The following is a 24673-nucleotide window of genomic DNA, read 5'->3' on the forward strand; positions in this document are numbered from 1 at the left end:
TCATTAATCTCACATTATCACTTTTATAGTCTACACTGATTATGCTCAGACAACAGACCTCACCACAAAAAGCAAATGAAATTATAACCAGCAGAATAAAAAGCTACTTACATTTATCCATTGGAATTAAAACCTATAAGAAGTCTGCACACATTCTCCACTCTCACCCCTAACTAAATTACTTATTTGTTAGGCTTAAACCCAGCAAGACTAAATATCAATATATGCTCAGTTGCTCAGTCATGTCTGACTCTTCGCAACCCCACAGACTGTAGCCCACTAGACACCTCCGTTCATGGGATTTTCCAGGCAAGAATACTGGAGTGGGGTGCCATTTCCTTCTCCAGGGGATCTTCTGACCCAGGGATCAAACCTGTGTCTCCTGCATTGGCAGGCGGATTCTTTACCACTAGCACCCCTGAGAAACCAAATGCAGCCCACCAGGCCCCTCCGTCCATGGGATTTCCCAGGCAAGAGTACTGGAGTGGGGTGCCATCACCTTCTCCGCAAATACCAAAAACAGATGCAAAAAAACATATCTAGCTTTTCACTAATTGCAATGAGGACAATAATTTTATTACGGCTTTTTACTTCTGCATACAAAAAAAAAAAAAGACTAAAAAAAAAACCACGTGTAAGTTTTGAGAATGGTTGGCTCTTAGTAGACAGGCCCACAAGTGAAACGAGAGACACCAGTGTTCTGAAGAGACCCCCCCCCCATTATGGATGGTAGAGGGGAGACATCAGGAGTCCCTTGGTGGATGATTTATTCATGCCTGGAAGGGCCCACTTACCTTCTTGTTAGTGTTTCCTCCAGATTTCACTTCTTGGCGCCTTAGAATACATTTTCATTTTTAGAGTTGGAATTTACCTTCAATTTACTCACTTTATTTCACTTTTGCTGGTGCCTCACCACCATACTTTTGGAGTCCTGTTTGCTGATTTGGACTTCTCCAAAGATGATCATCTCCAGAGATGTGCCGGGTATCCAAAGACTATGTGATTAAGAAGCTGGGGTGTCGGCCACGTTACCTGCAGCCACTTTCTGGAATCCCTTCCACCTCTGTGCTTTGTATCAGTGGCAAAGCACATTAGCCATAAAGTTTGGGTGTGGATTTTAATTCACATCAGCCATAAAAAGTAGCCTGTGAGTAGGTGGAGCCACTTTATTAAAAATATTTTATAACTACATCTTCAAACAGCTTGATGAAAACTTATTTTTATTGGGCACACATGTAACAGCCCACAACTCCTGCTTTCAATAATTTCTGAACCCTCAGCTTGAATAAATAAAGAAAAAACGTCAGTGATATAAAATGACAAGCCAAGCTTACCAAAAGGAAAGTTTAAAAATAATCATGTCTCCAGGCTCAGTGAAAGATAAAAATCAAATAACGCAGCTTGTTTCAAATTGTCCCTCTTTCAACACACACTGCCCTGATGAATGATTTCTTCACTCTTACCCTTGTAGACAGAATGAAAAAGCCAGCCCTCGTTCAGGACCAACAGGTTGCTGGTGGTGAGGGAGACTTGGGAAAGACCGGCAGAAAAGCGCCTGCCGTCTGCTCTCACCTCCGCGGCACGCAGGCAGCAGGCGGCGCCCCTGCGGACATCAGGTGGAGTTCTCACAATTTCGATTCAGATGCGTGAAACCGAACAGGAGGGAGGTGGCAGTCAAGGTGGCAGGTGAGCTGATGGCCGTCCAGATGCCAAGACAGAGCAGCCTCCAAATGGACGGTGAGCAACGAATGGGGAGGAGGGCCCGCGGGGAGTGGGGAGGAGGGCCCGGGGGGGAGTGAGGAGGAGGGCCCGCGGGGAGTGGGGAGGAGGCCCACCATGGAGTGGGGAGGAGGGCCCGCGGGGAGTTGGGAAGAGGCCCACCATGGAGTGGGGAGGAGGGCCCACGGGGAGTGGGGAGGAGGCCCACCATGGAGTGGGGAGGAGGGCCCGGGGGGAGTGGGGAGGAGGGCCTGCGGGGAGTGGGGAGGAGGGCCCGCAGGGAGTGGGGAGGAGGCTCACCATGGAGTGGGGAGGAGGGCCTGGGGGGAGTGGGGAGGAAGCCCAGCATGGAGTGGGGAGGAGGGCCAGCATGGAGTGGGGAGGAGGGCCAGCATGGAGTGGGGAGGAGGCCCGCGGGGAGTGGGGAGGAGGCCCACCATGGAGTGGGGAGGAGGGCCCGGGGGCAGTGGGGAGGAGGCCCACCATGGAGTGGGGAGGAGGGCCCGCAGGGAGTGGGGAGGAGGGCCCGGGGGGAGTGGGGAGGAGGGCCCGCGGGGAGTGGGGAGGAGGCCCACCATGGAGTGGGGAGGAGGGCCCGGGGGGAGTGGGGAGGAGGGCCCGCGGGGAGTGGGGAGGAGGGCCCGGGGGGAGTGGGGAGGAGGGCCCATGGGGAGTGGGGAGGTGGGCCCGTGGGGAGTGGGGAGGAGGCCCAGCATGGAGTGGGGAGGAGGGGCCGCGGGGAGTGGGGAGGAGGGCCTCTCTCGGTTTGCTGTGGGATCGGGGGTGACACGGGAGGAGGGGAGGTTCCCAGAACAGGAGAAGTCTCGAGCCTGTTACACACAACGTGCAGTGGACCGCGATCTTCATTTTGTTTTTCTTTCTAACAACTTTTTGGCGTCGACGTACTGGCCCCATTGTACAGACTTGGCCGTGCCAGCGGCTTCTCCACGTACCCCAGGGAGGGCCCTCCGTCTAGGGCTGCTGGACGCAGCGGGGTCAGTGCCCTCAGGCCCGCCCGGGGAGATGGGGACCATGGACAGGAGTCAGCCGTGGGCTTCACGTGGCTGAAAAAGCGTGCATCACAGTGACTACATGACACTAAGATGGCCGACGTGGAAACACCTTTTTATCCCGAGGTTTGGTCAACGGAGGTGAATATCTGCAAATTCAGTTCGTTCAGCTTAAATAAAAGCATTGTATTCTTCAGTCCAATTTAGAAAATATGAGCGATAGTGAAGCCAGCCCTAGTTAAAGGGTTGATGATGTAGGGTCTGTCTCCTTGGCTTCTTATAAGCATCCCAGAGGGTGAGATGGTTGGGCGGCATCACCGACCTGATGGACGTGAGCTTGAGCAAGCTCCAGGAGATAGAGAAGCACAGGGAAGCCTGGCATGCTGCAGTCCACGGGTGGCGAAGAGTCGGACACAACTTAGTGACTGCACAACAGCAGCATCCCAAGATTCTGTTTCCGTTGTTCTCGGGACCATCGGTCTTCCTCGAGGGGCACATTCATTTTTCTTTTTCTTTTTTCGTTTCTGTGCTGATCTCCTCATTGTGATCAGTTCTGTATGTTTGCTTCCCCAGTTTGATGTAGAATAATTATCATTGACAAACTCTGTGTGTGTATGTAAATTACGTTACTTTCCCCCTCCCACTTCCTCCAATAACTGTTCAGCTTGGGCCTCTTTATTCCGTGTATTGACATATGCCTGATACTTCCTGAGTCTAGTCTCTTTTTAAGCTTCTGGTTCTTTTTTACGTAACTTAATTTTTCTGTGCTTACTCATGCTTCCAGGGCCAGCAACCCTTACGATCTCAGGGGGTGTACCGTTTTCTGCACCCCATCTGCTAGGTTACACACTTCAGCGTTTTATGTGTGAATCTAATTGTCCTCCCTAGTCATCCTTTAGAGTTTTACCTTTTGTATGATGGTGTTGCAGAGGTTTTAGGTGTCTCTGTGTTCTGGCACAAGAATCTATCCTCAATAGCCACCTTAGAAGGTCCCTGATTCTGCATCAAGAGCCCACAGAGTCAGGATCCATCTGTGGTGGCCACAAGCTAACCGTGACACAGGTGTGGTGTGACCACACAAGACATCACAGTCCTGCTGGAAACGAGCAGTGATGAAGTGAAGCGCACACGGAACTCAGCTTTGTTGCTTCCAGCCAAGGAAGAAAAATGAAGATGCACTGACATTTTCGCACCTAAATACATGTATATTTTTTCCTTTAAGAGAAAAATTTTCTGTAAGGGAAGCAAAGAGGATGTTTTCTACAATGGTTGCTTTGTGGGTTTTTCTGTAATATGAGGCTTCAGCTTCCCACTAAGTTAAGAAATTGTTATTCTTTCCTATTTTCCATATGCTTGTTTGAAATTAACATCATTATTCTGTTCATTAATTCTTCAAGCTTCTAAAATTGCCAGACTGACTCTTGAAAAGTGTGGTTCAAAGATCACACCTTGATATTTCACCAGCAGCCATACATCTTGAGCCTTCCCTCCCATAATAAAATTAAATAAGTATAATTTATTGAGGATTCCTTGACATAATTACGGGTTTTTGGAAGATAGGAAAATTCTGCCTGGAAAGTAGCAATTCAAAAGAAGAAGAAGAAGATAAAAAAAAAAAAAAGAATCCAGGACACTCACCTGACTGCGAAGACCGTAATTAAATCTGCTAGAGAAGCCTGCAGAGAGTACAAATGCTATTTTTGTACTGAGTTCAAACAGACTCTGGTTTTCCCCAATTTAAACATCTCTGGTGAAATAGCTGAGTTCAAAGTCCAGGTCCTGGCTGATGCGGAGATGTCTTTTGCAGGCCTCCACCGCCGAGAACAGGCAGCCGCCATCAGGAGATGGCGTTTCTGTGGCTCAGAGAGATGCTTTCTCCCTCGGAGGCACCTTCCCAGCAACTGTTCCCCCAGTGGATGCGTCGCCTTTGTGCACCCATGCGTCTGTCTCTTCACCCCTCCACTCTGCGGGGTCTCTTCATCCCTCCCCTCCGTGGTCATGGGGTCTCTCCAGCCCTCCCCTCCATGTTCTGGGGCTTCACTTCTCTCCCGGTGACTGAACCCAAGCAGACTGACAACGCTCATCACAACTCCTGGCTCTACAACCTGTGATGATCAGAATTGCCCTGCCCTGAACTGAGGGCTTCCCTGGCTGCTCAGAGGGTGAAGAATCTGCCTACAGTGGGGGAGATGCTGTTCCATCCCTAGGTTGGGAAGATCCCCTGGAGGAGGCCATGGCAACCCACTCCAGTATTCTTCCCTGGAAAATCCCATGGACAGAGGATCCTGGCTGGTACAGTCCATGGGGTCCCCAAAAGTTGGACACAACTGAGCAACTAAGCACAGCACAGCCCTGTAGGTTGGTGGTCCTGTACCCCCCGGGGGCAGCTGCACACACTCCCTGCCCACCCCCAACCCCCACACCTCTGTGAAGCACAGCCCCTGTGCCTTGCTCTCCAGCGGCTTATCACCACCCTGGTTCTTCTCTGTTCCAAAGGACTCACTCCTTGTTGTTTTTTTCTTTTTTTTGCAAACTCTAAATGAGACTACTAATTATTAGTGTTATTATTAACAGCACTCTGGTGCAATGAAGTCATACGAGAGTGACCAGGAGGAGTCCACACTAAACATGCTGGGTGGTTGTGGGCGCATGTGTAGCCGAGCAAAGCAGACTTGAAGTTCAGCAAGAGCTGCTTCTCTTGGAATCGGTGAGCAGAGTGTGGAGACCGCAGGGACACAGGAAGCGGCCCGGACAGGACCCACATGCCGCGGCCCGCCTGGCTGCGCTGGCGCTCACCTGAGCCCCTCCCAGGCCCAGCTCGGCCCCAGAGAAGGCACAAGGGCTAAGAAGCGCCCCTGGCAGCGAGGCCACTGCACCGGAAGCTCCCACGTGGGGGACACACGGAAAAGGCCTTGTGGGATGGAGCCCCCGACCCCCAACCACGATCTTCCTGCCAAGAGAGCAGGGGCCAGCTGATACCCCCAGGCCCCAAAAGCTGCAGATTTGAGAACAACGTGATTTAGTGTTTTTTTAGGTGGCTCAGATAGTAAAGAATCTACCTGCAATGCAAGAGATGCGAGTTCAATCCTTGGGTTGGGAAGATCTCCTGGAGAAGGGAATGGCAATCCACTCCAGTACGCTTGCCTGGGAAATCCGACAGAGAGAGAACCTGGTGGCTTGAGTCCCTGGGGTCACAAGAGCAACTAACACTTTCACTAACTTTAAGCCGCTGGACTTTGAGGCTGTTCATCACATAGCGAAGGCAATGGAGGAGGAAGGCAGGCACCTACTACTGACAACCCCGTCCCACACCCTCGCCAGCTCATCCTGCACGGTGGGCTCTGGGGCTTCTGCTCCGGTCCATGAGGAGGGTCAGATGCAGTAGAGGCTCTGGGGTAACAGCAAGCTAAACCAGAGAACCAAATGGGTGCTTCCAAGCCAGGGAAGGGCAGTGCCCTGGGTGGAGGAGACACAGATGATCCAGGATAAAATAGGGCTGTGAAGAGCCCGCCTGCCTGGGCTGACCACTTGTGTGTGCTTGGGTGTGTGTGCCCGGTCGTGTGTGCCAGTTTTGTGTGTCCATTAGTGTGCACCCGCTCGTGTGTGCTTGCTCTTGTGTGCTCACTCTGTGTGCTGTGACAATGATCATGACTGAGCCTGTCTGTACATTGGTGTCAATAAACAATTGCATCTGTTTTAAAGAAGCCATTCCTCTGCTCCCAAGTGGCCTGTGGCCTGGAAACCAAGAGTCCACAGAGGGAACAGCCACAAAGACCGATTAACTATGCACTGCTTACTGGATCTACCCACGAACATCTGTTTTCTGGATGACACACGTGGTCTTAGGCGTTTATGCATCCTTCTGGACAGTGTTCACCAGCTGGCCCCTGGAAAGCCTGCTCCCCTAAAGGCTTTCCCCTCTAAGGCCCACCAGCCACAGATGCCACGTATTCACCTTTGTGTCAGTCTCAGCCTTGGGGACACGGGACAACAGGGGTGGAAGCTTGTCAGGACATCCGAGCTCTGGGCCCGACCACGTCCACGGTGTGGAGCCTGCTCCCAGCTGCTGCAGGGTGAGCTCGGGGTTCTGGCTCTCGTCCCCCTCTTCTGTGAACCCCTCATGAACACGGGGATCCCCACCCTGTCCTGACACTGACGGCCAGATCCCCACTGTGCCAGAGCCCACAGACCCCATGGACATCTGGGCACCTGCTCTCTGTGGCATCTGCTCCGCCTCCTTCGTGGGACAGACTCCTTTTGGATGACCTGTTCCCACCTACCACAGCTTAAGAACAGAGACAAGGGCTGTGACGCACATGTGTTCTTCCAGAGCATTTAATCCCAACTGAGGGCTCCAGAGGTAGACCCCCTGGGTGCCCAGACGTGCTGCAGGCCCCTCACCCACCAGCAGCGCAGGAATGTGGGGATGGGGCCAGCGGGGGGGTGGGACCCTGGGGACCTGATTCTCTTCCACCCTCTGGAGACCTGGGGGAGAGGGGTCCCAAGCAGAGAAGCTGGCCCTGGGGCCCCGGCCAGCCTGAGCAGGCTGGGGTCCGGGGCCAGGACACGGGCCCAGAGCCCAGAGCAGCCAAGGCCAGGCCAGGCCCAACCCCAGGGCTGAGCTGGAGGCTGTGTCAGACGGAGCCGTGGTCACACGACAAGGCTGAGGGTGGCTGGTCTTCCTCCCGGGGAGCCTGGGTCCATGTGCCGGAGCCCAAGGCCCCCGGACCAGCAGGGGCTCACAGCCTAGATCACGGCTGTCTTGATCCTGTGCCCAGGCCGAGCGAGTTACTGGAAACACAGCAGACTTTTATAAGTACCACAGGCATGTCTGGTTTTCCAAGCTTCAGCAAAGAATTTTTTTTTCCATGAACAATATGAAACAGACTTAATAAAAATTCAACAAAGCGACATTGTCTTGATTCATCTGTACTGTGATTTTGCCTTTCCCAAAACTGGTATTAATTTTTTAGCATCTTCATTATTTAAGCATTTATGAGTAATTAATTCAGCAGACACCAAGAAAAAATGTTTTAATTTACCATTGGGAGAAATGTGGCTATGTTGCTTTTGTTAAATGGGAGTTCCCGGCAAAGAGTCGGACAAGACTGAGTGACTGAGCTGAAGTACCTTGACTTTCTCTAGCAATTCAAGAAAAAATATATAAATAAAAGAAAAAAGAAACAGTGTCAGATGTAACCAGGTTTCTAACAACACTGGACGTGCAAAGGTGAACACGACACAGAACAAACCAGCACAGCAGCTCAGCTCCCAAGCCTGGGCTTGCTTCCTTCAGGTGAGCTGCGCATGAGAAGGAACACAGTTTTGACATAAGGAACCTCATCTGTGAGTGTTTCCCACTGATGAGACTGGACTCAGACATTCTGAGCACGTGGATGGAGATAATGCTGCAAATACAGATGTATTTATACAAAGAAGTGTGCCCAGGGCAGCAGTCTGCAGAGGTTAGGCGAATTAACATTAGCCCCTGACTATGCTTCAGTTCAGTTCAGTCGCTCAGTCGTGTCCAACTCTGTGACCCTATGGACTGCACACACCAGGCCTCCCTGTCCAACACCAAATCCTGGAGCTTGTTCAAACTCATGTCCATCAAGTCAGTGATGCCATCCAACCATCTCATCCTCTGTCATCCCCTTCTCCTCCCACCTTCAATCTTTCCTAGCATCAGGGTCTTTTCCAGTGAGTCGGTTCTTTGCATCAGGTGGCCAAAGGATTGGAGTTTCAGCTTCAGCATCAGTCCTTCCAATGAATATTCAGGACTGATTTCCTTTAGTATGGATTGGTTGGATCTCCATGCAGTCCAGTTTAGTTCAGCCACTCAGTCGTGTCCGACTCTTTGCAACCCCATGAACTGCAGCACGCCAGGCCTCCCTGTCCATCACCAACTCCCAGAGTCCACCCCCCATGTCCATTGAGTCGGTGATGCCATCCAACCATCTCATCCTCTGTCGTCCCCTTCTCCTCCCGCCCTCAATCTTTCCCAGCATCAGGGTCTTTTCAAATGAGTCAGCTCTTAGCAGCAGGTGGTCAAAGGATTGGAGTTTCAGCTTCAACATCAGTCCTACCAATGAACACCCAGGACTGATCTCCTTCAGGATAGACTGGTTGGATCTCCTTGCAGTCCAAGGGACTCTCAAGAGTCTTCTCCAACACCACAGTTCAAAAGCATCAATTCTTTGGTGTTCAGCTTTCTTTATAGTCCAACTCTCATATCCATACATGACCACTGGAAAAACCATAGCCTTGACTAGACGGACCTTCAATATTTTTTTTTTCCAAATTATAAAGTAAAACTTCCCCAAATTAGAAAACATAAATATTTTATGTGTCTGTGCAGGACGCAGAGTGTCTCTCGTGTCTGGTTACACTGCTGTTCTTCCAAGATCAGGTTCCTCCCTAAAGACCCGGGGTCGCCTGACCTCGGCTCCCACGGCTCTAGGAGGCCCCGCGTCCCAGGGTCAGTGCCGCTTAGTTGAACTAAGCTGGTGTTGAGTGGGGCACAACCATAGGATCAGCCGCAGACGGCCCTGAGAAAGCTTTTATCCTCAGATGTCGCGTCTGTTTCTGTGGTTCTCACGTGCACCCTCACGTTACGTTACGTTATGTGACGTCAGCCTCGTCGACGAAACCACAGGTTGAGAGAGAGGTGGGCGGGGGTGGGGCTCTGTGAGGTCGCCGATCCTCTTCCGGGTCGTCCGTCCCAGTTGGCTGAGAATCGGGACGGCTGGCGGGGTGGGAGCCGCTCTGAGAGCCCGTCAGTGCTGGGGGGAGCCGCGCCTCCGGCCGGGGCCTGGCTGCGTCCTGCTGGTTCATACCTGAGACAGAAGCCGGCCTGGAGGCCGCGCCGGGCCTCCTGTGTGCCCCCCGGCGCGATGAGACAGGGCGCGTCCTCCCCGGAGAAGGGCTGGGTGAGGGCGAGGCACCCCCCGGGCACACCTGGCTGCCCTTCTGTAAAGCTGAGGGGCCGTCCGGGCTCCGGGCGGCTTTGTCCTCCTCACTGGAGTCACAGCTGACGGGGTCTGTCAGGGCCTGTGATGGGGAAGGAGCTGGAAGATTTTGGACCAGCCTCGGGACACTGTTTCCCGGGCACCCGCAGGGTCCCCAAACACCACCCTGCGATCACAGGAGGCAAGGGCACAAACAAGCACCCAGATAGACGAGACTCCTGAGCAGGATGAAGAGAAGCGTGTGGAGCCACTTGCGGTGAGAGGGGAGCAGGACGCAGGGCGGGGCTGAGAGGACCCTGGGGCCAAGGCCTGGGGCACACAGGGTGGCGCAGACTCATAAACGCACGCTCAGGCCTGGAGGCCAGACTCCCAACAAACGGCAAGGCGTTGGGCCGTTGATCAACAGGGCCAGCATAGGGCACTGCCTGCGACCCCATCCCCACCCCTGTCCCTGGGGTCTTCTCCCTGAGGGCCTATGTGTCCGTGAGTGTCTTGGCCAAGGGCCCCAGTCCTGTGGATGGAGACCCACCTTGAAGACCTCTTAACTGGGAATCAGAGGCCACATTGGGGGGCACCAAGGCAGCATGTACGGAAATAAACGTGAGGGAATGGCCTGGTGTGTGTCTGTCGTGCTGGCAGCGGGTACAGGAGGGTGGCCAGTCAGAGGGAGTGAAACTGGACACGGGCTCAGCCCCAGGGATGAAGACGAGTAGGGGTTGGGGGACACACAGAGAGGGACGCCAGGACCACCCGCCGCCTCTGAAGGACAGGCACCTCTGAGGACTCTGAGGAGACCGGTCTCTGGTTCTTGTTTCCTTTCTGCTGGGGGTCATTTGATCTTACCCTGCGGCTTCTTCATCTGTGTTTAGACTGGGTTGCTCCTCTACAAAAACAGTGATGATGAAAGCACAGGATTCTGAGCATCTTCTTAGGAAAGTGCTTCTAAAGCTTCCTGCGTTGTGAGAAAAGCAGACTGAGGCCTTACCCAACAGGACTCAAATATTGCAATATACGAATGGGAATATTGCAAGTTTACAAAGGAAAATAATTACGAGTGTAGAATATTTACCTTGCTAAATTTGCAGCACCTTCCTAAGGCTAGGGCATGGATTTGCTTTTCTCATATAAATAAGCCACTCATGTTTAAGGGGGGACACAACACTTGGTGGGCTTCCCCGCTGGCTCAGGTGGTGAAGAATCCGCCTGCAATGGGGGAAGCCTGGGTTCCATCCCTGGGTTGGGAAGATCCCTTGGAGGAGGGCATGGCAACCCGCTCCAGTATTCTTGCTGGAGAATTCCAGTGGACAGAGAAGCCTGGCAGGCTACAGTCCATGGGGTCGCAAAGAGCCTGATGTGACTGAGCACAGCACTTAGTACTTTTTTATATAGCATTGTGTTTACTTATTGTTGGCCGAGCCTGGTCTCACCACTGTGAGGGCTCTTCTCTGGTTGTGGTGAGTGGGAGCTACTCTCTATTTGTGGAGCCCGGCTTCTTCTGGCCGTGGCTTCCCTTGTTGGGGAGCACAGGCTCTAGGGCCCGTGGGCTTCAGTAGTTGTGGCCCCAGCTCTAGAGCACAAGCTCTGTAGTTGTGGCCACAGGCTTAGTCGTTCCTTGACACGTGCGATCTTCCAATGCTAAGGATCGAACTGGTGGCTCCTGCATTGGCAGGTGGATTCTTCCCCACTGAGCCACCGGGGAAGCCCAGCTCTGAGCACTTTCCTGCAAATTCCAACACCATCATCACACACAGAGCCATCTCCAGAGCCATCCCACACAGGCCTGAAGCTGCACAGGGGCTGCTCCATCGTTGGCAGCAAAAGGAAGAAGGATCTGCTCAAGTTTCCATTGGGGGCAATGTGAGAATTCAGTTAACTGGTTAAAATGGTGAGCTGTTTATGGAAGAGGCCCTCCTGCAGAGCAGAAGAGAACTCTGTGCCATATTCCACATGAAACCTGAAAAGCAAAAGCATGTACTTGTGAAGCGTGTTCTTTGCACAGCTGGCTGCTTCAGCCAGGTCTTTGTTCCGCCTCCTTTACCGTCCTGCACGAGTGATGCCTCCACTGCCTCGGGGGGTAGTCATGCGTAGAAGCAGAGAAACGACCTGAATTAGACCAGAGCTTGCTACTTGGTTCAGGATGGATGTTTTAACTTAAAAATGATGAAGTTGCATTAACTCCAAAAAGGCCAAACTCTCATGGAAAGTGGGGGCTCTTGGATTTTGAGGAAGTTTATGCCTCAGGCAGGGGAAGAAGCACAAAGGGGCAGCCAGGAGTTGGGATTCTGTGACCTTGTGTGAGCCGGTGGCTCCCTAGCCCTGAACACAGAGTCCTCACCTCTGAGAAGGCTGTAACCCTGTCCATTCCTACCGATGTTCAGCTGTCACAACACCAACAGAAACCCCCATGTCTGCTGACTGTCCTTTTGTTCTGTAAGCATGAAATTAAAAGATGCTTGCTCCTTGGAAGAAAAGCTATGACAAAACTAGACAGTGTATTAAAAAGTAGAGACATCACCTTGCCAACAAAGGTCTGTGTAGTTAAAGCTATGGTTTTTCCAGTAGTCATGTATGGATGTGAGAATTGGACCATAAAGAAGGCTGAGTGCCAAAGAATTGATGCTTTCAAACTGTGGTACTAGAGAAGACTCTTGAGAGTCCCTTGGACAGCAAGGAGATCCAACCAGTCCATCCTAAAGGAAATCAGTCCTGAATATTCATTGGAAGGACAATGCTGAACCTGAAGCTCCAGTACTTTGGCCTCCTGATGCAAAGAGCTGACCCATTGGAAAAGACCATGATGCTGAGAAAGACTGAAGGCGGGAGAAGAAGGGGATGACAGAGGATGAGGTGGTTGGATGGCATCACCGACTCAATGGACATGAGTTTGAGCAAGCTCCAAAAGACAGCGAAGGACAGGGAGGCCTGGTGTGCTGCAGTCCACAGGATCGCAGAGTCGGACACGACTTAACGACTAAACAACAACAACACAGCAGAAGCTCACTGGGGACACAGCCTGGAACGCAAAGCTAACGGCCTCGGAAACATGCAGACAAGCCCAGCGTCTGTACCAATGATCAGTTAGTTTTCTAAACTTTAACTTCCTTCAAGACTTTATAATGCCTCTTATTCTACCTTATAGAAGAAAAATAATAATTTTCAAGATAATGGAAGGCTTAGAAATACTATTTTATAATAAAACTAGTATGAAAGATTTTATTTTTGTAATCTGTGTTTTATTAGGCTTCACATTTTTATGTGCATGGAGAAGTGAATATTTGGAATATATAAGTTGAATGCCAAGATACCATTTCCTGTATTGAATTAAGTGAATTACCCATTTCAGCTCATCTGCTCTCTGTGGTTTATACTAGGATATGTTTATCCAGCTGCTTTCTATAACTACGTAATCATGAAATATCACCATAAATGCATCTAGCCACCAAAACTTAGCCTGCGTTCCTTCTCTTATATAACCAAGTCTAAGACTGTCATTCCAGACTTGATGAGAGCCCTTAGTTGGTCGCCTTTAAGCCAAGGGGATGATCACCCTGATGGGTCTGAGTTCGCCAGTCTGAGGACTTGGCGGGACTGAGAAGACCCTCTGCAGGAAGCAGCGTGGAGGCCCACTGCTGGGGTCCCCATGGCCCCCACCCCCGCCCCCACAGGCTGTTTCCTGCCTTAAGCCCCTCCCTGTACTTCTCCAGTAGGACTTTGATGAGCCCCTCAACCTAACCCCCTTCTACAAAGATTTATCAGAACCTATTATGGTCCAGAAACTGCTGGAGGCCGAGGGCCCCCATATGAGTGCTATGGGCTTTGTCCTCAGGTCGTTCAGAGGCCACAAGAAGGCGGGAGTGGACAGATGGCCGCCATGTGCATACTGCCTCCCAGCAGGTTTCTGTAAGAGGACCAGTTCTTCCCACAGGTCACAGGGACCCTGAGAGCATCAGGCTGGAGAGGAGGGGGGTGGGCATCAGACAGCACTCACAGCGGGTGGCAGGTGGACGGGCATCTCTGAGTCTGAGGATCCGATGGTGCTGGAGAAACAGCACAGGGAGCTGCGGGGCTGCACCCCGCACCAGGGGCAGGCTTTTCTGGTATCAGCGCCCTGGAGGGATCTCAGAGGAGACCTTCTCACCCACCCCACCCGCATCCCCCTGCCCCAGCCCCACCCCCATACCCCATCCCTCGTCTCCCTGCCCCACCCCTGCCCAAAGGAATCCAAGCCAAGGTCCTTTGCAGGGGGACACTGTGGGGGTAAATGACCAAAGAGATTCTGAAGGAACAAGAATTTCCTGTTTCTAAGGTAGTCAGATGACACCACACTTATGGCAGAAAGCAAAGAAGAATTAAAGAGCCTCTTGATGAAAGTGAAAGAGGAGAGTGAAAAAGTTGGCTTAAAACTCAACATTCAGAAAACTAAGATCATGGCATCTGGTCCCATCACTTCATGGCAAATAGATGGGGAAACAATGGAAACAGTGACAGACTTTCTTTCTTTGGACTCCAAAATCACTGCAGATGGTGACTACAGCCATGAAATTAAAAGATACTTCCTCATTGGAAGAAAAGTTATGACCAACCTAGATAGCATAGTAAAAAGCAAGAGACATTACTTTGCCAACAAAGGTCCATCTAGTCAAAGCTATGGTTTTTCCAATAGTCACGTATGGATGTGAGAGCTGGACTGTAAAGAAAGCTGAGCACCAAAGAATTGATGCTTTTCAACTGTGGTGTTGGAGAAGACTCTTGAGAGTCCCAGGGACTGCAAGAAGTCCCAACCAGTCCGTCCTAAAGGAAATCAGTCCTGAATATTCATTCATTGGAAGGACTGATGTTGAAGCTGAAGCTCCAATCCTTTGGCCACTTGATGGGAAGAACTGACTCATTGCAAAAGACCCTGATGCTGGGAAAGATTGAAAGCAGGAGGAGGAGGGGACGACAGAGGATGAGATGGTTGGATGGCATCACGGACTCAATGGACATCAGTTTGAGCAAGCTCCAGGAGTTGGTGGTGGACAGGGAGGCCTGGCGTGCTGCAGTCCATGGGGTCACAAAGAGTCGGACACAACTGAGCGACTGAACTGACTGACTGAAGGTAGTCAGATCAGCCAGAAAAGTACTAAATGCAAGAAAAAAGTTTGCTTTTGTTTTTAACAAGAGGAGTATCTGACCCATGGTCTCCTGCGTCTTCCCAGCAGTAACGGCCCAGGGCTGTCCTCACACTTGCTTTCCCATCAGTTGTGTTTTACACATAAAGCCCAGTCTGAACATTTCTAAATTTAACCTGAAAGGTGAGCAGGAAGAATCAAGGAAAAATTGCTGGTGGTCCATAATTGAGATGATGTGGAGAAGGCAATGGCACCCCACTCCAGTACTCTTGCCTGGAAAATCCCATGGACGGAGGAGCCTGGTGGGCTGCAGTCCATGGGGTCTCGAGGAATCGGACACGACTGAGCGACGTCACTTTCACTTTTCACTTCCCTGCATTGGAGAAGGAAATGGCAACCCACTCCAGTGTTCTAGCCTGGAGAATCCCAGGGACAGTGGAGCCTGGTGGGCTGCCATCTATGGGGTCACACAGAGTTGGACACGACTGAAGCGACTTAGCAGCAGCAGCAGAACGTAAATCTGCGGCACTCGGCGTGTTGGAATTAGTAGACCTGGAATTCAAAACACTGTGATGAGTATGCCGCAGGCTGTAACAGGTGCAGTGGACGGCATGCAAGGACAGATGAGCCGTGTGAGAAGAGACATAAACCCCAAGTAAGAACCAAAAAAATATACTGGAGATTTAAAAAAAATGTGAAAGGAACGGAGAGCATCTCTGATGGACTGGTCGGCCAACTCTGCATGGCCGAGCTGGAAGATACTGCATAGAAAGCTCCAGCCTTGAGAAGCAAAGAGGACGAAGACAGAAGGCAGACCAGACACGGCTCAGGGTAATGGGAACACCAGAAGGAGAAGACGGGAAGGGGAAGGAGAGAGACTTGAAACGATAATGTCTGCCAGTGTCCCCGGATTAACGTCCGACACTAAACCACAGACCCCGCACGCCCAGAAAACGCCAGGCTTGAGAAATGCCGAGAGTCCTCATCTCGGCTTATCAACCCACATTTGCTTCTGGTACATTCATGTGGCCTCATCTACAGTAAAACTGTAGACCGTCTGATTGCAGTTGTTATGGTCTACATTTAATTTTTGCCCAAAGTTTTGTCAGTTTTCCCAAGAGCAGTCAGATCTTTATCTGTTCTGTTTAGTGTTGATCTTAATAAAATCAATTTCTATTCAAATTACAGTTTTGTCTGGATATATGCCCAGGAATGGGATGGCTGGATCATATAGCAACTCTATTTTTAGCTTTCTGAGGATCCTCCATAGTGGCTACACCAATTTGTATTCCCACCTACAGGGTAAGACGGTGCCCCTTCTCCACACCAGCTCCAGCATTTCTTAAGCAATAATGATACTTTTAAAGATAGTCATTCTGACTGCTGTGAGGTGCACCTCATTATCGATTTTTTTTCAAAATGGAAATATAGTTGATTCATAACCTTGTGCCAATCTCTGCTCTGCAGCAAAGTGACAGTTGTACACATGCACGCATTCTTTTTTAATATTCTTTCCCATCATGGTTTATCACAGGGTATTGAATATAGTTCCTTGTGCTACACAGTAGGACCCTGCTTATTCCTTCTCAATACAGTCATTTGCATCAGTTAACCCCGAACTCCCAGCTCATTCCTCTCCCTCCCGCCTCCCCTTGGCCACCACACAGTCTGATCTCCATGTCTGTGAGTCTGTTCCTGTTTTGTAGGTAGGGTCACCTGTACCATATTGTAGATTCCATATATAGATTTCATGTGGTATTTGTCTTTCTCTTTCTGCCTCACTTCGCTTAGTATGATAAACTCTGGTGGCATCCATGTAAGGCTCCACACACTCCTGTGTTTATAGCGTTACTGTTCACAACAGCCAAGGCATGGAAGGAACCTAAATGTCCATCAACAGAGCAGTGGGTAGAGGGGAGGCGGCACAGACGCACAGTGGAGCGTTACACAGCCGTTAAGGAGAGTGGGATCGCGCCATTTGCAGCAGCGTGGATGGACTAAAGACTGTCACACTAAGCAAAGTGTGTCAGAAAGGGAGAGATGATACCTTGTGATGTGTGGGGTCTAAAATATGAGAAAGAAATATATCTGCAGAAACAGACTCAGACATAGAGAACAGACGTGTGGTTACCGAGGGGGAGGGGGTGCGGAGGGAAGGATCGGGAGCTTGGGGTTAGCAGATGAGAACTATTCCATTTAGAATGGATAAACAGTAAGGTCCTACTGTATAGCACAGGGAACTATATTCAGTATCCTGAGATAAACCATAATGGAAAATAATAGAATAACTAAGTCACTTTGTTGTACAGCAGAAATTAATACAAGATTATAAATCTCAGTTCAGTTCAGTTCAGTCGCTCAGTCGTGTCCAGCTCTTTGCAACCCCATGAATCTCAGCAGGCCAGGCCTCCCTGTCCATCACCAACTCCCAGAGTTCACCCAGACTCATGTCCATCGAGTCAGTGATGCCATCCAGCCATCTCATCCTCTGTCGTCCCCTTCTCCTCCTGCCCCCAATCCCTCCCAGCATCAGAGTCTTTTCCAATGAGTCAACTCTTCGCATGAGGTGGCCAAAGTACTGGAGTTTCAGCTTTAGCATCATTCCTTCCAAAGAAATCCCAGGGCTGATCTCCTTCAGAATGGACTGGTTGGATCTCCTTGCAGTCCAAGGGACTCTCAAGAGTCTTCTCCAACACCACAGTTCAAAAGCATCAATTCTTTGGCACTCAGCCTTCTTCACAGTCCAACTCTCACATCCATACATGACCACAGGAAAAACCATAGCCTTGACTAGACGAACCTTTGTTGGCAAAGTAATGTCTCTGCTTTTGAATATGCTATCTAGGTTGGTCATAACTTTCCTTCCAAGGAGTAAGCATCTTTTAATTTCATGGCTGCAGTCACCATCTGCAGTGATTTTGGATCCTCAAAAAATAAAGTCTGACACTGTTTCCACTCTTTCCCCATCTATTTCCCATGAAGTGAAATTATAAATCTACTATACTTCAATAGAATTTCTAAAATGTTTATATATTTATGCTTCTTGATTGATTTCTTGATAGTTTTTACGCCTGTACCACACAGCTCTAATTGTAATCTCTAACATATTCCAAAATCACAATTAGATAAATCAAAGCTTTCGTTAAACTCCTCTCTTGACATTTCATTTCTCATTGTCACCAGCTAACTTGATTTTTGGTCAAATTGCTTCACTTCTCTAGGCTTCAGTTTTTGTATTTATGAAATAAAAAAGACTAAATAAAGCATTTCTGTTTTCTTTCAAGTGTAATGTTCTTGTATTGTTCCTTGAATCTATTGACTTTCTACATGAAAAAGACGCTCTTGCACTTTCTGTCTGAATCGTCATGTCATGGGGAGCTCCAGAACGTGGTGCCTCAGCAATGCCACACATGCTTCTGGGAAAGTTCCCTCTTGAAGAGGAGAAGAAAATGATGGATGACGGAGAAAATCTAGTTTCATTTTTCTTCCACTAAATGCTTTCCCTGTTGTTCCTATATTGAAGACATAAATTTGGGGATGAGGTTTTTTAAATGCTTTATTTTCTTCTGAAATACAACCACATATTTAAGCTGTTTCCTGTTGAAACACATGTGCAATTTTTAAATAATCAGCACATCTGGATACCAAAGATGGATTGAGGTCTTCTAAATAACTCGTCTGAAAGAAGATGGAGTGAAACTCCAAGCCCAGGGCGTTACCCCAAATGGAGGGTCTTTCCTGGATTGAAATTTCTCTTTCTGGAAGCTGGAATATGAGCTACTGTATGCAAAGAGCTGTGGCCTTTAGATTTTAGTATCTTGAAAGATGCACTTAAATTGGGTATAAGAAGGCCTTGGAGTTTCAACAGGCATTTATCAGGATTAAAGTAATCCAAGCGGGCTTGACTCAGGCTCAGCAGTCTGGATCTGAATTTCAACAGCAGATGTTTGGCGGGGAAAGCCATTTTTCTTATACTTAGTTTGTGTTCTCTTAAATTTATTGAAGAACTCACTTTCAAATCATTCCATTTTAAATGGAATTCAAATTCTGGGTCAGGAAATGGACAAAATGCGGTTCCTGGAATCTGTTAAGTTGTGCAAAACGAACAGCCCTGAGCCCTCAGAACGCCCGCCTGCACGTCCATCACAGCCTCACACACCGTCAGCTACTATTTTTGTTAGTTTTCCCTGGAAGTTGAAACCATAATTTCCAACCCTTTCGTTTAGAGATATAAAGAACGTCTCTGCATTTGATTTGGGGGCTGACGATACACGCTATGAAGATGAGATTATTTTGGCAGAATGTTAAGCATGTGAGACACTTTCTCCCTCATTTCACGATGGGTGTTAACCTCCAATCACTTGTGCCCCTCATGGACTGCCCACAGCCCCAGCACAGCGCTGGATGAAAATGATTCTCAGAGACGTGCTCTGAGGCTCCTTCCCCCAAATCCTCCCCTTCACCTTCATCCCTCACGTGTCAGACCTGCCTCTCTTGCCTAAGGCTTTCTGCCCTCTACCACCTCTGCCCCTCTTTCCTTTGTCTCAGTGTTTGGGGCTCCAAAGTCACTGCAGATGGTGACTGCAGCCATGAAATTAAAAGAAGGTTGCTCCTTGGAAGGAAAGCTATGACAAACCTGGACAGCATATTAAAGAGCAGAGACACCACTTTGCCGACAAAGGTCCATCTAGTCAAAGCTATGATTTATCCAGTAGTCATGTATGGATGTGAGAGTTGGACCATAAAGAAGGCTGAGTGCCAAAGAACTGATGTTTTTAAATTGTGGTGCTGGAAAAGATGCTTGGGAGTCCCTCAGACAGCAGGGAGGTCAAACCAGTCAATCCTAAAGGAAATCAACCCTGAATATTCATTGGAAGAACTGATGCTGGAGCTGAAGCTTTACTTTGGCCACCTGATGTGAAGAACTGACTCATTGGAAAAGACCCTGATGCTGGAAAAGATTGAAGGCAGGAGGAAAAGGGGGCTATAGAGGATGAGATGCTTAGAAAGCATCACTGACTCAACGGACATGAGTTTGAGGAAACTCTGGGAAATGGTGAAGGACAGAGAAGCCTGGTGTGCTGCAGTCCACGGGGTTGTAAAGAGTCGGACATGACTTGGCAACTAAACAACAACAACAAATCTCTTGCACTTCTAACTCCAATTTGGCCTTTGTTCCCCAGAGACCTGGACAGATACAAAAAAGATGTAAACCAAGTAATGAGATTTTATAAGCTGATTCCTCTGCTTTCATAACTTTTTCTTGTATTTTATATTATGTATTGAACAATATAAAGGAATATAAAATATTCCTCTCCAAATACTGATTAGATACTGAGAGAGTCAATTCCTAGGCAGATTGATAAGAAGTCCAGGGGTCCCCAAGGAGAGAGGAGTCTGGAATTCTCAAGGAGGAGGAAAGGACAAGCTTTTTTGTCTCTCTACATTCCTTAGGATTATATAACAATAATGTATCCTGCTTGACGATAGTCTCTGGAAAAAAAACTTCTGGCTAATCCTGTTATCTTAAGGTGTAAATTATGGGAATAGGTCTAGTGAGGTCTTTACAACCTCCAGACATTCTTTTGATTCACTGTAATAACTAATTAAAAAGTATATAACTCCATGGCTAACACTAGCAAGGGGGTACTGTTTCTTCCCCCTTCTGATGCCTATGTCAGAAGCTTTCTCTATCTCCTTTACACTTTAATAAAACTTTATTATACAGAAGCTCTGAGTGATCAAGCCTCGTCTCTGGCCCTGGATTGAATTCTTCTCCTCTGGAGGCCGAGAATCCCGGCGTTGTTGTGTCATTCAGCAGCAACCTTTCAATACATTGTGTATCTTTTACTTACTGCATTTTTCTATATCAAACTTTTGTATAAAGTACTAATCCTAAAGCTTTCAGTTCAGTTCAGTCACTCAGTTGTGTCCGACTCTTTGCGACCCCATGAATTGCAGCACGCCAGGCCTTCCTGTCCATCACAAACTCTCAGAGTTCACTCAGACTCACGTCCATCGAGTCAGTGATGCCATCCAGCCATCTCATCCTCTGTTGTCCCCTTCTCCTCCTGCCCCCAATCCCTCCCAGCATCAGAGTCTTTTCCAATGAGTCAACTCTTCACATGAGGTGGCCAAAGTACTGGAGTTTCAGCTCTAGCATCATTCCCTCCAAAGAAATCCCAGGGCTGATCTCCTTCAGAATGGACTGGTTGGATCTCCTTGCAGTCCAAGGGACTCTCAAGAGTCTTCTCCAACACCACATCTCAAAAGCACCAATTCTTCGGCCCTCAGCCTTCTTCACAGTCCAACTCTCACATCCATACATGACCACAGGAAAAACCATAGCCTTGACTAGACAGACCTTTGTTGACAAAGTAATGTCTCTGCTTTTGAATATGCTATCTAGGTTGGTCATGACTTTCCTTCCAAGGAGTAAGTGTCTTTTAATTTCATGGCTGCAATTACCATCTGCCGTGATTTTGGAGCCCAGAAAAATAAAGTCTGACACAGTTTCCACTGTTTCCCCATCTATTGCCCATGAAGTGATGGGACCGGATGCTATGATCTTCATTTTCTGAATGTTGAGCTTTAAGCCAACTTTTTCACTCTCCACTTTCACTTTCATCAAGAGACTTTTGAGTTCCTCTTCACTTTCTGCCATAAGGGTGGTGTCATCTGCATATCTGAGGTTATTGATATTTCTCCTGGCAATCTTGATTCCAGCTTGTGTTTCTTCCAGTCCAGCATTTCTCATGATGTACTCTGCATATACGTTAAATAAGCAGGGTGATAATATACAGCCTTGACGTACTCCTTTTCATATTTGGAAAAGTCTGTTGTTCCACGTCCAGTTCTAACTGTTGCTTCCTGACCTGCATACAGGTTTCTCAAGAGGCAGGGCAGGTGGTCTGGTATTCCCATCTCTTTCAGAATTTTCCACAGTTTATTGTGATCCACACAGTCAAAGGCTTTGGCATAGTCAATAAAGCAGAAATAGATGTTTTTCTGGCACTCTCTTGCTTTTTCCATGATCCAGCAGATGGTGGCAATTTAATCTCTGGTTCCTCTGCCTTTTCTAAAACCAGCTTGAACATCAGGAAGTTCACAGTTCACGTACTGCTGAAGCCTGGCTTGGAGAATTTTGAGCATTACTTTACTAGCATGTGAAATGAGTGCAACTGTGCAGTAGTTTGAGCATTCTTTGGCATTGCCTTTGTTTGGGATTGGAATGAAAACTGACCTTTTCCAGTCCTGTGGCCACTGCTGAGTTTTCCAAATTTGTTGGCATATTGAGTGCAGCACTTTCACAGCATCATCTTTCAGGATTTGAAACAGCTCAACTGGAATTCCATCACCTCCACTAGCTTTGTTCATAGTGATGCTTTCTAAGGCCCACTTGACTTCACATTCCATGATGTCTGGCTTTAGGTCAGTGATCACACCATCGTGATTATCTGGGTCGTGAAGATCTTTTTTGTACAGTTCTTCTGTGTATTCTTGCCACCTCTTCTTAATATCTTCTGCTTCTGTTAGGTCCATACCATTTCTGTCCTTTATTGACCCATCTTTGCATGAAATGTTCCCTTGGTATCTCTAATTTTCTTGAAGAGATCTCTAGTCTTTCCCATTCTGTTGTTTTCCTCTATTTCTTTGCATTGATCGCTGAAGAAGGCTTTCTTATCTCTTCTTGCTATTCTTTGGAACTCTGCATTCAGATGCTTATATCTTTCCCTTTCTCCTTTGCTTTTCATTTCTCTTCCTTTCACAGCTATTTGTAAGGCCTCCCCAGACAGCCATTTTGCTTTTTCGCATTTCTTTTCCATGGGGATGATCTTGATCCCTGTCTCCTGTACAATGTCATGAACCTCATTCCATAATTCATCAGGCACTCTATCTATCAGATCTAGGCCCTTAAATCTATTTCTCACTTCCATTGTATAATCATAAAGGATTTGATTTAGGTCATACCGGAATAGTCTAGTGGTTTTCCCTACTTTCTTCAATTTAAGTCTGAATTTGGTAATAAGGAGTTCATGATCTGAGCCACAGTCAGCTCCTGGTCTTGTTTTTGCTGTCTGTATAGAGCTTCTCCATCTTTGGCTGCAAAGAATATAATCAATCTGATTTCGGTGTTGACCATATGGTGATGTCCACATGTAGAGTCTTTATTTTATTTATTTATTTATTTTTACATGTAGAGTCTTTAGCTTTGGTCATCTTAATTAATTTTTTTTAGTTTTATCTTTTTAGTAGTAGTTTGAGGTTTTTAACAAAATTGAGAGCATTGCAGAGGTTTTCGGTACACACCCTCCCCCACACATAGAACCCACCCCCATTATTGACACCTGCCACCAGAGAGCGACCTGTTACAGTGGCCGAGCCTGCACTGACCCGTCACAACCGCCCTATGTTTGTGGTTCACCGTAGTTCATTCTTGGTGGTGTACATGCTATGGGTTTGGACAAGTGTGTGACACATAACCAGCATCATAGTATCGGACACCATAGAGGAGTATTTCCCACCATAAGAATCCTCACGTCCCCACCTCGACCCTGTGGCAATCACTGATCCTTTTATTGTCTCAGGTTTGCTTTTTGCAGAATGACATATTTTAAAATAACGCAGTATGGGGTCTTTTCAGATTGGTGACTTTTGTTTAGCAATATACATTCAAGTTTCCTCCATGTTTTTTCGTGGTTTGATAGCTCATTTCTTTTAGGACTGAATAATATTCTGCTGTCTGGATAGCCCACAATTTATCAGTACAGTCACCCTCTGAAGGACATCTTGGGTGCTTCCAAGTCACGAATAAAGTTGTTATAAACACCCATGTGCGGGTTTCTGAGGGAACATAAGTTTCCAGGCCTTTGCATAAACACCAGATAACGTGACTGCTGGATCAGGGGCCAAGAGCACGCCTAGTTTTATAAGAAGCCACCGACCCAGAGCGGCTGGGCCGCACGTTTTGCATTCTCATCAGCCATGGATGAGCGCTCCTGTTGCCCCACACCCATGCTGGCACTCGGTGCTTTTGGTGTTCTGGATTTTGGCCGTTCTAATAGCTGAATTGTGACATCTGGTTGTGTTTGCATTTCCCGGATGCCTCATGATATGGAACATCTGTGCATATGCTTATTCCCATCTGCATACCTTCCTCAATGAGATGTCTGTTGAGGTTTTAACCCATTTTTTAAATCAAGCGGCTTGTTTTCTTGTTATTCGGCTTCAAGAGTTCTTTGTGTGTTTTGGATAATACTCCATTATCATCTGTGCCTTTGCAAATATTTCCTCCCAGTCTGTGATTTGTCGTCTCATTCTTTGACATTGTCTTTCACAGAACAGAAGTTTTTAATTTTGATGAAGTCGAGTTTGTCAATTATTTCTTCTATGAATCATGCCTTTGGTGTAGTATCTAAAATGTCATCAGCATACCCAAAGTCATCTAGTCTCCTATGTGATTTTCTAAGTCTTCTCACTATGATTTTACCCTTGAGTCTATGACCTGCTTTGAGTTAACTTTTGTGACGAGCAGCAGATGTGTGTCTCTGTTATTTTTTATGCAGGTGGGTGTCGTTGTTCCAGGATCATTTGTTGAAAAGATTGACTTTGCTTCAGTGTGCTGCCTTTACTCAAAGGCCAGTGGACTGTGCGAAGGTTTATTTCTGGGATCCCCATTCTGTTCCACTGACCTATCTGTCTAGTGTTTCATTAAGACCACATGATCGCAATTGCTGTTGTTTAATGATAAGCCTTGAAGTCGAGTAGCATCGGTCCTCCAATTTTGTTCTTCTCCTTCAGTATTATGCCATCTATTCTGGGTCTCTTGCCTTGCCATACGAACTTAGAATCCCTTTGTTGATAT

This window comes from Bos javanicus, chromosome 9, assembly GCF_032452875.1.
Source record: "Bos javanicus breed banteng chromosome 9, ARS-OSU_banteng_1.0, whole genome shotgun sequence".
Classification (NCBI taxonomy): Eukaryota; Metazoa; Chordata; class Mammalia; order Artiodactyla; family Bovidae; genus Bos; species Bos javanicus.